General features: G+C 42.0%; 1 protein-coding gene across 2 annotated transcripts in view; it reads right to left on the bottom strand.

Annotated features, from left to right (window-relative positions):
- Positions 1-15299, bottom strand: part of LOC149157759 (serine acetyltransferase 2-like) — a 254161-nt gene that overhangs the window by 176138 nt on the left and 62724 nt on the right. The window lies entirely within an intron of this gene.

The raw sequence follows: 15299 nt of genomic DNA, 5'->3' as shown, positions 1-15299 counted from the left end.
CGGGAGCATCAGTGCAAAAGCTGAGAGAGGGTTGATGCAGAGCCAGCTAGAGGCCATGCAAAGGCAGCCAGAGGCCACGCAGAGGCAGCCAGAAGCTATGCAGAGCCAGAGGAGAGCCAGCATGGGAGACGCAGAGGCTCCAGAGGCTGACGCAGAGCCCCGAGAGGCTAACGCTGGGCCAAATAGGCTGACGTTGGGCCAGAGAGGCTGATGCAAACCCTAGAGGCTCACACTGGGAGATTTTGTGGGGCAGATTGGAGCTAATATCTGTCTCCGAGTGAGAGTTACTACTGCCGAGGGCATTCTCTGTTGGGTGAGCCATTTCTGGCACCCAGATTGTATTCTGAAACTGCTTAATAATAAAACTCTCTGATAGTTGCACCGGTTTTCCCGCATTGGGTTTTTCCAGGGACATTAGTCCAAAAATAACTGTCACTTGTGTTCTTGTTTCTTTCAATTGATGATCTATATTTATTTTCAGTATTTACATGGTAAATAACTTGTTAAGTAAATGAACAAGTAGGAAGAAATAAATCAGATAGTACAAGAAGAATTTCTAACGGATAGACTTCGAAATTCCAACACGTTCGACACCATTGTGCATCGTGCTCACGCTTGGAACACCTGTCACCTCGAGTACCCCATAGCCCATTTCAGTATGCCATGGCTCTCCTGGACTACTACTGCAAGCGATGAGTGCAAGCTCATCCTCTATCCGTCTAGAAAGCTCATCTGTGATTGTCGTTGTCTGCTTCTCACCCTTCTTTTCACCTTTCTTCTTGTGTGGGAAATTGTTGCGGTAATGGCCAAACTCGTGACAGCCATAGCACTTGATCTTCGACATGTCCTTCTTCTTTTCCTCCTTGGAGTTGGACCCTTTACTGGATCCCTTCTTCGCTTTGCCCTTGCTCACAAGAGCAACATTCTCGTTGTCATCTCCCTTCTGCTCAGAACTGCTGCTAGTACCATTGTTTCCTTTCACAAGGCTCAGTCAAAGCTCCTCCTATGTGAAGTTGTTCCACAAGCGTTCCCAAGTAGGAAAATCAGATCTTCCACTAACCACTTGCACGAAAACATCCCATTACTTCTGAAACCCATTCAAGGTTGTTCTCACAAGCTCTTCGTCATCAACCTTCTCTCCAATGGCTGCTAGCTCATCTCTAATTGTCTTGATGTAGGTGAGATAACTGACAACGTTCTCTCCCTTATTTTGTCTAGTGCTTCTAAGCTTCTCTCTTAGGATCATTTTCCGATTCATATTTTTATCTTGGAAAGTTTGTTGATGGCATCCCACATCTTCTTGGCCATATTTTCTTTCGCCAAATGTGGAACAATGTGGTCCTTGACCCCATCTAGAATAATACGCCTAGCCTTGGCATCATCTTTCCAATACTCATGCAACATGATAGGATCTGTTGGTACAACAATATGTGTCATAGCAAACTCCTTCAGCCCATGCTCTTCCAAAGTAAGAAGGCACTGGATTCTCGAGACACCAAAGTTCGATGCACCATCCAACCAATTTTGATTCGCCAATCCTGTTGAAGCCATTGCTAAAGCCCTCGAGAGAAAATAAAAATAATATCTCTTCTACCAGCTAACAAAAGCTAATGGAAAACCTCACGGTCTTCCTCCGCAAGTGATCTTGATTGCTACTACGCAACTCACACTTCCTATGCGAGCTCACACTGCGCATTGTCCCTCCCAAAAACTCACACTGTTGAGATTTGTAGCTTGGTAGGTACTCCAAACCCTAGGGTACAGGGTTGTGGAAGAATTGGCACCACAAAAGGGCCTTGTGGGCTAAGAATCCAAGCATGTGGGCTTTGCACCCAAGGTTGTGGGTATGTAACTACAAGGAGTTTTGAGACACTTGGAGATTTTAGGGCATCCTTAAAGGAGCAAGGAGCCACTTATAGCACCGAGATAGGCCATGTGGATCATGAGATATTAATTTTTATGTGTTTTCAAGTGGGTTTGTGGCACAAAAATCAAATCGGCTAGGCTTAGAGTGCCCCCTAGGACAGTTCGTTGAAGTCCAAGGAAAGCATATAAATAGAAGGTGTCATTGAGGCTAATGGAGCACATCCAAAGTGCAAAACACATCAAGGAAGATCTTTGAAGTGGCCGTAGACTTGAAGGACTCCAGCGAAGGTGAAAAGGAGTAAGATTTGGTGACTTTTCTAGACTGTTTGGAGGGTCGAGTTCCCTAGGCAGGAGGTCGAGTATTTGAGGTGAGATCTAGGCATGTTTGGAGCACATCTAAGTTGCATTATAGTTTTGGTCTAGGCTGCAGACCTTTCTGAGGTGACAGCAGGTTCGGATCTCTGTTTTGGAGGAGGTCGAGAGGCCTAGGAGGCAGCCCCACCTAGACCACATACACAAGAAGGAAAAGCATGCAGTTTAGGGTTGTTTTGGAGGGTAAACACAGAGAGTAGCAGCAGTGTGTTAGAGTTAACATGTGCCCTAACCAAGTATATCAAAGTTTAGAAAAAGTGCATAGTTGCCAAGGATAAAGGGAGCAAAAATAAGGTATGTGTGTCTCCTTTTGTTGATGTTGTTTTACTAGTGGATAGAGACTTTGGACAGATAGTTGTTGGAAATCTCAAGGTTGTTGGAGGGCAGCAAGGAGGTGCCCAAGGAGGCCCTAAGTGCAGACCACAACAAGATTTTAGATCTGCCAAAAGTGGTAGTGTTTTGGAGCAGATCTAGTGTTGACACCTTGAAGGACAAAGGACAACTAAGAGAGCAGTTGGATAAGCCCAAGTTCATTGAATAGAACATCTTGCAGTGATAGGTGGCAGCCCATTGGCCCAAAGCTTGTCTTCATTGGAGCAATGCAGTAAGGCAATAGAGGGAAGAAGTCCCAAAGGAGCTAAGGAGCAGTTGTGTGCTGTTGAAAGTTGTTCACAAACGGAGTTGTGAACAACTCAATAGAAGACCCTATGTGTTGATTCATTGATGGACGAATGATCAGCTAGAGGGCAGATTTGTAAGCCGTGTTCAGTGACCTAAAGGAGCAGGACCATTGATAGAGGCAGTGCTGCAGATTGGGAGAAAAAGCACCAGCAGGTGAGTTCAGGGTACGATCAAGGCAGTTGTGATTGTCGACTACATTAGCTAGATGATTAGTGTATCTTGTTCAGGGCAATTTGGTTGTCATAGTTGTTGACAACAAGCCCTAGTTTGTATTCTTGTATCAGTGGATGTATGAGGGCCATTATCCCTGGTACGGGAGCCCTAGACAGTTGTATTACAGTTTGTTAATATAACAAAGTTGGGTTATTGAAAATTGTAAAAAATTGTCTAATTTGTGCATGTGTTGATTCACTGCTACTTGTTCCACTGTGCAAAGTATTTTGTGTTGGAAAATAAGAAAGGCAGAAAGATTTTCTTTATTTTGATAATTACTTGTGATATTCTTATGTCCTTATTAACTTTTTTTTGTTCTTATTTTATCTTAGTTCATCAAGCAATTACCAAAACCATAACACAAAGATCAAAGACACCAGATGTAGGCGGACAGCCAAGGAAAAACCCCTATCTAGGGGAAAACCCAGTCAACAACTCTTCCTTCAATAGTTTCACGAGATAATCCAAGACTCTTTTACCTAAACACAGACTTCCTCCAATCACCGAGTCAGCCCTTCCCTTCAGAAGCAACTTTGACCAAGAACTTCAATCTTGCAGCAATGAAACTTCACTCTTGAAGCAGCAGCAGAAACTTTGACCTAGTACCAACTTTGATCTTGTAGCAGCAGCACTTCAACCTAGAAGCAACAACAGCACTGTGACCTAGAGACAGCAGAAATTTCGACCTTGAAGCAACAGCAAAAACTCAACCTTGATGCAGCACTTCGATCTTCGAGCAGTAGCCCAGTAAATTCACAAGTATGAGAGAGAGATGACCCAAAAACTTCGATTTTCTTCTCCAACAAATCTCCTTCTACTTCTTTTGCAATTTCGTATTCTTCTACTTCTCTTTCTTGAATATCAAACTTGTGTGAGTGATCCTCCAAATGAATCGAACTACCCTTATTTATAGCCTCTTTTGTGGGTCGAATTACTTTGATGTAGGTCGACTTGATCAGGGGAGGGCCGACTTGGTGTGGAGGTGACAAATGACCTATTTGACTGAATAAAAAATTCCTTCTACATGATTCAAAAGCCCAAGAAGGATCTTATAAAATGGAAAATGACTCTAATGACTCAAGACAAGACCTAGAAGTCCTCAATGGGGACTTTGACCTATAACATGATGACCCAAGCATGAAACCCATGCTTTAATAAGTCATAATAGTAATAATAATAATAAATTATTTTTCTTTCTTTTGATAAATACATTTCATTATGACTCAAATACAATTATGAAAACCGAAACTAGTTACATTCTTCAACAGTTTGTTGTGGTATTTGGATTGGTAGTGTCAGTGATTCTAAGACCCAAACCTAGATTCCAGTGTCGTGGAAATTCAACACGCACTACCTCCAGGAAATCACTATGACAAATTTCTCTACCTCCAACAACTAGAGAAACCAACTCGCACTATCTCCAAAAAATCGATCTGGCAACTAGCAAACAATACTGTCTTCGGCAACACGCACTAGTAAACTTGCAATTCACATTGGTTAATTCGCCCTTTCCTATTGCAAAAAATAACATTAGTAAAATTCCTCCACGTAATTTTGGAACTCAATCTGAGTATTAAACCCTTGGCTTTCTCTTCTAAACCCCTGTGTTGATCTACTCCAATAAACCTCTACGTTGGTCTACTCCAGTAAATGTTAAAATTGGCAACCAGGGCCAAACTCCATGTGGGTCATCTTATTTATGGCAGCTGATATTTTTCTTGGATCCCTCTCATCGAGAGGTGTAGGATTGATCTAAAGATCATCCGATTCCAATAACTATTCATGGAGTTATGAATTTATTTGTGTTAATAGACGATTCGTCAAGGTCGACCAGCAACCAAATAAACCCCACATGTGCTCAACGTTTTAGTATAAAACGAGATGACTTGAGAGTCATTTCACACACACTTCACTCTTGATTTCTCTCCAGTTGTTCTGGGTTTTAGTGGAAGAGAAATCTAAGAAAGGAACCCCTAAAACGCAGAAGGTAAAAGATGCCCTAGACGTTGTCCTAAAGAAGCCCTAGACAAAGTCCTAAATATGCCCTAGACGTGGTCTTAAAGAAGCCCTAGACACAGTCCTAAAGATGCCCTAGACACTGTCCTAAAGATGCCCTAGACGTAGTCCTAAAGATGCCCTAGATGCAGTCCTAAAGAAGCCCTAGACGCAGTCCTAAGGATGCCCTAGCCGCAGTCCATTGTGCAACACACAATACATCAGAAAGGAGCTCGTTGAGGAGGATAACTTATGAGTTAAGCCGCAGCAAAGAAAGGAAATTCCATCGTGGATTTCAGGACTATCTTAAGGGCAAACAGGGGTCCGAAAGTGTTGGAAGGGAGCTGTGATATTCATTGGGATAACAGCAATAAGATGGTGCTGCTAACATATTGGAACAGCGACAATAAAATTGGGACAGCAAACACATTGGGACCGCAGCAATGACATGTGGCAGCAAAGGCACAATGGGACAGCAGCAAGGTACAGCAAGGCTACAATGGGACAGCAAGCAATCATAGGAGCAACAGTCACTAACAGTGGGACAGCAATGCTAGGAATGTGACAGCAAGGTGACAAATGAAGTTTGAATGCATGATAGTGCAGCCAAGATGCATGGGCAGCATGATAGCAATGATGGCATGGTATCGCAATGTTACAATGACAGCATGATAGCAATGATGGCATGGTACAGCAATGTCACTAACAGTGGGACAGCAGTATGCCACATGGGACAACAATGGCTAGCATGGTGTTGCTATGGCACATGGGACAGTGGTGGTAGCATGGTGCAACAATGGCACATGGGACAGCGATGGCAGCATAAGGTGCAGCAGTATGATGTGTGCAGCATGGTTATGAGGTCCAGAATAGTGATGATGGGTGCAACTTGGTGCAGCATGATGACGAAGTGCAGCACAATGATAGGTGAAGGAGTCACCATGGAGAATCAGTTGAAGCAGCATGTCTTCAACTGAGTTCAGCTATCTCATGTATCATCTTCTTAGAGATGATCTATGCTCTTATTTAAATAAGTCAAAGTGTTGACTTCTGTTGTAAATGTACTCTCTCTCTCTCTCTGTTGAACTATTGAAGAACATATAAGAAGAATTGATCAAGGGTTTCCCCACATTGGGGTTTTTCCCTAGCTAGCGCCACATCTTGTGTCATCTTGTCTTGGCTTGTCTTCTGTGATCTATGTTTATATTCTATCTGCAATTTACTTTAATGCTGACGTGATTGCTAATCTGGAAAAGGTATTGAGCTAACTGTGAAAATTGAAATAAATTGTTCTAAGAATAGAACACACCTAAAATTAATAGTAAACCTCTGCGCTTCAGATATGCTCTGATACCATGTGAAAAATTGATAAGAATATCGCTTATTCCAATCAACTGGTAATTATCCATTGTATTTAATTCTGAGCAAAATTGTTAAACTGCAAATATTGAATAAAAATGCGATTGCAATATTCACAAAAATAAACTGCGGAAACTCTAATAGAAAGCCAATCACAAAATGGACACAATATTTTTTGACAAAATGTCTCAAGAAAAACCCCGAAGGGAAAACCAGTTCTTTAGATCTAAGAGTTTTATTAATCTTTAGCAAATTCTGCAATTGATGAATATTACAATACTGCTTGCCAAACCCTGGCAAAGCTTCGGCAAACTATTTCTTCACCTCCGCAAGTTGATCTAACCCCTAGAAGGCTTATGGCCTCCCTCTGCAACCTGACATGGCCTTTCCTGCAATTCACATTGATTTCCTGTAATTCGCTCTGCAACTAGAAATCTCAAATATTTGCTGCTTTATTTGCGGTTGTCATAAGTGGTTTTCAAATTTGTGATATGCATGATGAGATTCCCCTAGAGGGTCAGAGCTTGAAACCTAATGGATCACCTTGGTATATTAAGTCTTGAATTGCCAAGTGAATTGGGGTTATTAAGGATCGAAATATTGTCCGTAATAGTTGTTGTTTTGTTTATATTTCATCACAGCCCTAAGGCTGAAAACTCATAGGGTTAAAATACAAGAAAATTCCAGGAAAAAGGTGAAATTTCCGTTTTGAATTGAAAGTGATAGATTGCAAAAGAGTTCTATAAAGGGAGTTGCTTTGGCACTCCCCTTGTTTATCATTATCAAATTGTAATTTTACACCCCATTGACCTACTTTCTCTGGTCAGTTGTGGATTTGATAATATTATCTTATCTACTTCTCGAATTTGTAGTGTGGAATAGAAGGTGCGTGTCTTTAATGTGTCCCCTTGTAATTTAACTAAACAAGAGATCATACCTAATGCATTCTTCTATCTTGTTAATCAAACGTCAAAGCATAGTGGCATTTAACCTTCGAACAGGAAGTGGCAAGAAACATTCAACCAGCACAGCTTGGTCTCATGGAGCCTCTCTAAGTCCTCAAGACCTATGTGTTGAAAAATGTAACTAGGTTCGGTCTTCATAATGACGTGTAATTGAGATTTTTATGTAATTGATGTAAAGAAGAAAAATAAAATGATTGTATGCTTGCTTCATGGGTTTCATGAGCAAGAGATTTTATTTTTAGATGGCTCCCATTGAGAGCCTTTAGGATTTGTCATAAAAGTCAAATAGAGTCAATGTCATGTATGAAGAACCCTTCTTGGGCATATTACGAATGTATACGAGTCTACAGAATTGTCATGAAGCCCTCCAAAGACAAGCACTAGTTCTCCTCTTCAAGTCGGCCTAAAGATAAAGTAGATGACACATGTTGGCTCACATAATTAGAGACACATCCCTTCGTTGAGGTCATGTCAACTTATATTCATGGGCAAGCCACTAAATATATGGTGAAGGGTCTTCGCATTACTACAGTCAAGGAGTTCAAATTCCTCTGAGATTCGGGTAGCCAAGTACAGTGAAGAAGTTCGAATCACACTCTGAAATTCGGATGGACAGTCACAGTCAATAGTTCGGATATCATTTCAGGAAGAGGCTCGGATAAGGGTACACAGAAACTCAGTGTAATTACAAAGATCACAATGTGGATTGGAGCAGAGAACTTTGGCAAAGTTTCGGTGATACCACAGTGACATCCTCTCACTGTCTCGATACTATATCACAGTAAGGATTACAGTGTAATGTCTGTCTCACCAAAAGGAGAATTCAGTGCCACCACAATTCGTTGATATCACAGTTTGGTGACTATCTCAGTGTGCTTGGATAAGAGATGATCTTAGTCTATTCACAGTTTGTTTTGGAGCTATCACTATAACTTTATTTCGGTGCCTCCACAGTGAGAAAGGCTCAGTACTACCACAGTATGAAGGAATCGATAAGGACTCAATGTCATCACCGAAATAAGATGTTTGTGACATGTCAGTGACGAGGTCTCGGTGCTAAGAAGGTCGAAGCAGAAGAGAAATCAAGAAGAAGAAAAGAGCAGAAGACAAACAAGAGAACTAGTATCTTGGTCTTGGGGTAGCTAATAGGTCAAGGGTCTTGGTCTTGGTATTCGTAAATTGGAATCTCTATAGGAAGAATATGTTCGGATTTTCCTCTCAAAGAGTGAGAGGTTTTGGCCCTGGCTCATAGCCTACATTCTGTGTCTCTTGTCTATTTATGTTCATGTATTGGTAGTTGTTTGATAAAGAAGAACATTAATAACTTAAGAGAAGAAGATCTTAATCTAAAGTTGTAAAAACACTCAAAAGCAGTTACTAATTAAGGAGAAATCACCTAAATCATCATGTCTTAGATTTCTCAAAATGGTATCGGAGCTAAGGTGACAAAGTCAAGAAAAAGGGCATATATTCAAAGAGACACTCAAGGATTGAGTTTCAAGAAAGGCATCAAAGTAAGTCGAAGGATATCAAAGAGAAAGTTCAAAGATCTTCAAGGAAACATCACAACCCTAGATCGAAGAAGTAGTCTACAAAGAAGCTAGTGGAACCCTCAAGCCATATCATGTCATGTCCCTTCCTAAATTAATTTAGAACAGAATTAATTATTACATTTTGGATGCAATTTTGGAGATGATGCGGCCCATTCGATTTTATTAGGAGGTTAGACTTAGTAGAAGTTATTTTGATGTGGTTAAGTTTTATGTGGGGGCCACCCACACTAGGAAAATATGCATTCCCTAGTTCGAATTGCACGGAGGGGAAGTCGATGGTTAAGTGAGGGACCCACGATGGAGGGAAAATGGAGATAAAAGTGTTCCATGAAATCTATATAAGGAAGGCAACTCTTCTCATTTGATCATCTTTTGGCAAATTGAATTTCTCTTTGGTTGCTCGAACTTCTTAGCCGAGTCACTTGTTGTTTAGAAAGAGTTCTTCAAGCAAAGAGCTCACCCTTTCTTCGGGGACTTCGAGTGCCACCCTAGAGAGGTTCATCTTCATTCTTTCAGAGGAGGATTTCATTATGGTTTCTAGCAGTTGCATTCATCATCTCCAGGTGGTGTGAATTTCTTGAGGACGCAGTGAAGGGAGGCTGAGTTTGATTGTGGCATCTTTCAAAGGCGTTTTGGCCGAGAGAAATTCCGGAGAGGAGGCATAGGTGTTTGGCTGCCATTTTGGTGAGTTTTGGAGCTGGAGAAGAGTGCTCCTATTCAATGTGACTTTCGCACTTCCTGGGCCAGCGCAGAGGCAACATTTTGTGCACACGTGTGTTAAGTTATGGTATGTTCTATGCTTATAGCAATTTACTTATCTTTCTTATTATTATCCACAGATTAGCAATCACATGTACATAAAGTAAAGTGCAGATAGAACATTAAACGATCGACAGCAAACAAGCCAAGACAAGAGACACAAGATGTGGCGACTAGCCAGGGACAAACCCCAATGTGGGGAAACCCTTTGATCAAATCTTCCTTTATCTTCAATAATTCAACAGAGAGAAATAGTACATAAATCTGATTTACATCAGCAACAACAAACCCTAGATCAGCCAAACTAGGGCAAACAATATCTTGCAAACCGAACGTAGGATCGGCTTGATTCCTTCACCAAAAAAATGCGGCCTTCAGAGGAGAGTCAATTCCACCTACAGCGCAATTCTGAGAGAGATTCTGATGGTCAACGCTGGTCAAACTTTCGATCTGCAGTTGCAGCCCTAAATTCTGCATCTTCCTTCCACACGTGTGAGAAAAGAGTCTCTTTCTGCGCAGTAGGAGAAGAGCCTCTTTACTGCATAGGAGAGAGAGATGTGATGAGTTGAGCGAGTCCAAATGAGGAAAAGACCTCCTGTATTTATACACAGTTGTTGATGATTAAATAGATGTGACTGTTGGACTTCTGAGCCTACATAAGTCGCTGGTCGGCTTGATAATTATTCCATAATCAAAATAAAATCATATCTCCATAAACACTTATCGGAATCGGATGATCTTTAGATCAATCTTACACCTCTCGACGAGAGGAATCTAATAAAAATATTATCAGCCATGAATAAGATTACCCACATGGAGTTTGGCCCTAGTTGCCAATTTTAACACTCCCTCTCAACTAGGGAGAACTCCATCTGCAATTCATCTGTCGGTCACTACTATTCATCCATCAAATGCACTGCCCTGTACAGCTTGACCCCTGCTCTACTCTGCTCTATTCTGCCTGCTCTGCTCTATTTTGTTCTGCCCTGTTCTGATCTGCTCTGTTTTGCTCTGCTCTGCTTTGTCCGAATTATGAAGAGGAAGAAATGATCGAGGATGTATCATACCATCCTCCACTGACTTAAAGTCAGTCTCAGAGTGTGTACCACTGGTCCCAGACCAGTCCTCAACCAACCCGAAGTCAGTGTCATAGTGGGTACAACTCCTACCACTGGTCCCAGACCAGTATCATTGATCCCAGATCAATGAAGGTCATCCTAGCATAGGGAGTACAGTAGATACAGCGATGCGTCCATCGGTACTACTATGGTCCCTATCCTCATTTCCCTGTTCATTGATCAAATGAGAGGTACTTCCCATGAGTCCCAGATTGCATGGGTAGGATGCCTCGACAGGAGAACTAATCAATCCTGTCCTCACAGGAGAACTAATCATCTTGCTACACAATTTTCATGGAAAACACATCATCCAGACCTCACAGGAGAACTAATCATCCTACTACATAATTGTCATGGAGAACACATCATCCAGACCTCACAGGAGAACTAATCATCCTGCTACATAATCGACATGGAGAACACATCATTCGGACCTCACAGGAGAACTAATCATCCTGCTACATAGTCGCCACGGGGTGTTACAGGGAAAGTTTTGATTCTTTTACCCTATGGTCATATGTCGCCCCTCGGAGCTACAAGACCTCCATACATCATACAAGACCCTCACCAGAGCACCAAGTCGTTCTCGGAAAGTCAAAAATTTGACCTTTCCTAGGGGCTTTGTCAAAATGTCAACGACCTGTTCATCTGTACCGATATGTTGGAGCCTTATAGCTCCCCGCTGCACCATATCTCGAATATAGTGGTACCTGATATCGATATGCTTGGAGCGATCATGAAATACGGGATTCTCTGACAAACGAATCCCACTCTGGTTGTCACATAGGATCACGGTGGTATCCAATGTAAATCCAAACAGCTCACTGAAGAGCTTTTGCAACCAGACTGCCTCACAGGAGGCCATGCTAGCAGCAATATACTCTGCCTCGGCGGTGCTCAGAGCCACCGACTTCTGCTTCCTGCTCATCCAGGATATCGAAGCAGATCCCAAGGAGAAACAGCACCCGAAAGTGCTCTTACGATCCACCACACTGCCTGCCCAATCAGCATCAGTGTATCCAAGTAGTCTCACATCTCCGACAGTGTATCTTAGCCCATATGTAATTGTGCCACGAAGATATCTTAATAGATTCTTGGCACCAATCCAATGTATGTGATGAGGTTCAACCATATGTTGACTTAATGTGTTGACTGCAAAGCATATATCTGGACGGGAGTTCACTAAGAACATTAATGCTCCAACGAGTTGCCGATACTCGGTAGCATTTCGTAAAACAGGTCCAGCAACACTACCGCTTAACTTCTTGAAGTCAAGCTCCATCGGGGTAGTTACAGGCTTGCAGTCTACCATACCGAATCTTTCCAATATCTTCACCACATATTTTCCTTGAGATAGGAAAATTTCCCTTGGCTTCTGCCAGACTTCAAGTCCTAGGAAACAGTGCATTATTCCTAGGTCCTTCATTTCAAATTCAGAAGCCAACTCCCTCTTACATTTGTGAATGAAAGGGTCTGCACCTGTTAGAAAGAGGTCATCCACATACAGCACCAATATGAGAGGTTTGTCATATTCAACCTTAAAGTAAAGGTTAGGATCGGCTTCACTCCTAGCGAATCCTAGCTTCATCAAGTAGCTATCGATCCTCTCATACCATGCTCGGGGTGCTTGCTTTAGCCCATAGAGAGCCTTCTTCAACCTGCATACATGAGATTTTCGATCATAAATCTCAAATCCTTCGGGTTGCTCCACGTAGACCTCTTCTTTGATCGAACCATGCAAGAATGCGGTCTTGACATCCATCTGATGTAGGTTCCATCCTTGTGAAGCCGCAAGGGCTATGATCGAGCGGATGGTGGTATATCTGGCAACAGGTGCAAATATCTCGTCATAGTCTATACCTTCCTTCTGGGAGAAGCCACGAGCGACAAAACGAGCCTTATATTTTTCCGTACTTCCATATGTTGCATGCTTTATCTTGTAAAACCATTTAGAAGTGACAACTGTCTTCTCCTGGGGTCTAGGAACTACTTCCCAGACATCATTCTTCATAATAGACTCATATTCTTCGATCATAGCATCCTTCCATACTTGATGCTTGACGGCATCTGAGAATGATGAAGGCTCATTTTGTATGATCGTGCTCATGATGGTCAGGTATCCTTGATACCTGTTGGATTTCTTACTTTCACGGAAGGTTCCTCGGGGTGCAATGTGTCCTTCAGCATCATCGAGTAGCCCCCTAAGCCAAGAGGGCCTCTTCCTAGAAGAGGAAGGCTCAGGTGGATCAATAGGATCCATGGGTTCTTCCACATTAGGCATTGTTTCATCATCCTTTTCTTTCGGTTCCCTGGTGTCGGCTTCTTGAGAGCTCCTCAAAGTCGAAAGATTGTCCACCTTGCTGAGGGCCATATCTTCGTCAAAGGTGACATCATGACTAATCACGACTTCCCTTTGACCGACTACATAGATTCTATAGCCCTTAGTATTTTCACCATAGCCCATGAAGATTCCTTTCTTTCCAGATGCACCCAATTTATTCCTTTTCTCTTTCGGCACATGAAAATATACAAGGCTTCCAAAAATTCTAAAATGAGATATGTCAGGTTTCTTACCGGTGAATATTTCTTCAGGAGTCTTGGAACCCAATGCTTGATGAGGGCATCGGTTTTGTACATATACGGCGGTGTTTGCAGCTTCGGCCCATAGAAACTTCAGAAGTCTTTGATCATGGAGCATGGCACGGACAGCTTCCACAATCATACGGTTCTTCCTTTCCGCCACACCATTCTGTTCAGGAGTATATGGTGTAGTAGTCTCCCTCTTGATGCCAGCCTCTTTACAAAAGTCATGAAACTCGTTAGATTCATATTCAGTCCCATTATCAATCCTTAAGATCTTGATCTTCTTTTCGGTTTGATTCTCGATCAAGGCTTTGAAGTGTCGAAACCAAGAGAACACTTCATCCTTCTTTTTCAAGAAGTATATCCAAGTCTTTCGAGAATAGTCATCTGTAAAAGTAAGGTAATATGAATATCCTCCCAAGGAGTTCACAGGCATCATACCAGATATGTTTGAGTGAACCAGTTGTAATATATCGGAGGTCTTGCTTTGGCTTGAGGGGAACGGTCCCCTTTTGAGCTTTCCTTCGGCACATCCCGGACATACACCTTATTTCTCTACTCGAAATTCGAGCATCCCTGTTACCATTTGTCTTACATCGGGTAGAGCTTTATAGTGAAGGTGGGCAAACCTTCGATGCCAAAGTTCGGACTGAAGAGATGTGTCACAAGACATGACACCTAGCGAACTTCCACCGACCTAATATAATGAATCACCTCGAAACCCAAGAATGAAGGCATCTTTAACATTATTTTTCCATATACGTACCTTTCCATCGCTGAAGGTCACCTTGTAGCCTTTGTCTTCCATTGCCAAGATGGACACCAGTTTCTTTTTGAGGTCAAGTACATATAATACATCGTATAAGTGGATCGTATTACCTTGATTCAATTTAAGAGAGACATTGCCTACACCTTTCACGGGATATTTCATATTATCTCCAAGGACAATTTCCAAGTTAGTTTCTTTCTCTATCAGATTATAGAGAACTTCTTTGTAACCAGTGAAGTGCCTTGAGGCACCACTATCAATGAGCCAAATTCCCATTGAGTCTGAAGGAGCAGAGGTAGATAGAGCAACTGGTAGATAATATTCATCCTGCTTATTATCAATAGTGTTGGATTCATACCTGGAATTTCTAGCCTTATTGAATGGTTGTCCTCTTCCTTGATTTCCAACACTCCTTTTACCTTTGTTATTAAATTTGTCATTGCTTTGATTGCCATGAAAGGGATTTTGATCATCGTCTCGGTGTGAGTCCCTTCTATCAGGGCCCTCCCTTGCATAGTGACATGCTTTATCGCAAATGTAACATCGTCCTTTTCTTCCACCCTTAGGTCCAGCCTTTCCTTTTGATTTAGTCCCGGAATTATTTCTTTTCTTAGCATGAGAAGAAAAGGCAACAGGAGGACCTTTAGGCATGGGCATTTCTTGCTCTTCTACCCTTGTTTCTTCTTGAATGCATCTAGCCATTAATTCCTCGAAACTAGGAATTACATTATTGTTCAGAAGAGTAGTCCTGAACAAGTACCATTCGGATGGTAATCCTCCAAGAGTCGTGAGTGCCATTTCCCTATCAGTGATAATCTCCCCAATAGATAGGAGATCGTTCCTGATCTCGGTGATTCTTAAGAAGTATGCTTGCATACTCTCATCTTTGCCCTTCTTAATTTCCTTCAGCGTATTTCTAAGAAACAAGACTTGATTTGCATCATTAACTTTAAATAAACTCACCAGTCTATCATAGATTTCCTTGGAGGTGTTCAGGTCGGAGATGTAGGCCACCAAGCACTTGTTGATAGAGTCCCGGATGATCTTCTTTGTTTTGACTTCACCG

The sequence above is a fragment of the Pinus tabuliformis genome, chromosome 5_2 (genome assembly GCF_031772625.1).
Source record: "Pinus tabuliformis cultivar Carrire ecotype Pingquan chromosome 5_2, CPIR1, whole genome shotgun sequence".
Taxonomy (NCBI): domain Eukaryota; kingdom Viridiplantae; phylum Streptophyta; class Pinopsida; order Pinales; family Pinaceae; genus Pinus; species Pinus tabuliformis.
This window is presented reverse-complemented; position numbering and strand designations above follow the sequence as displayed.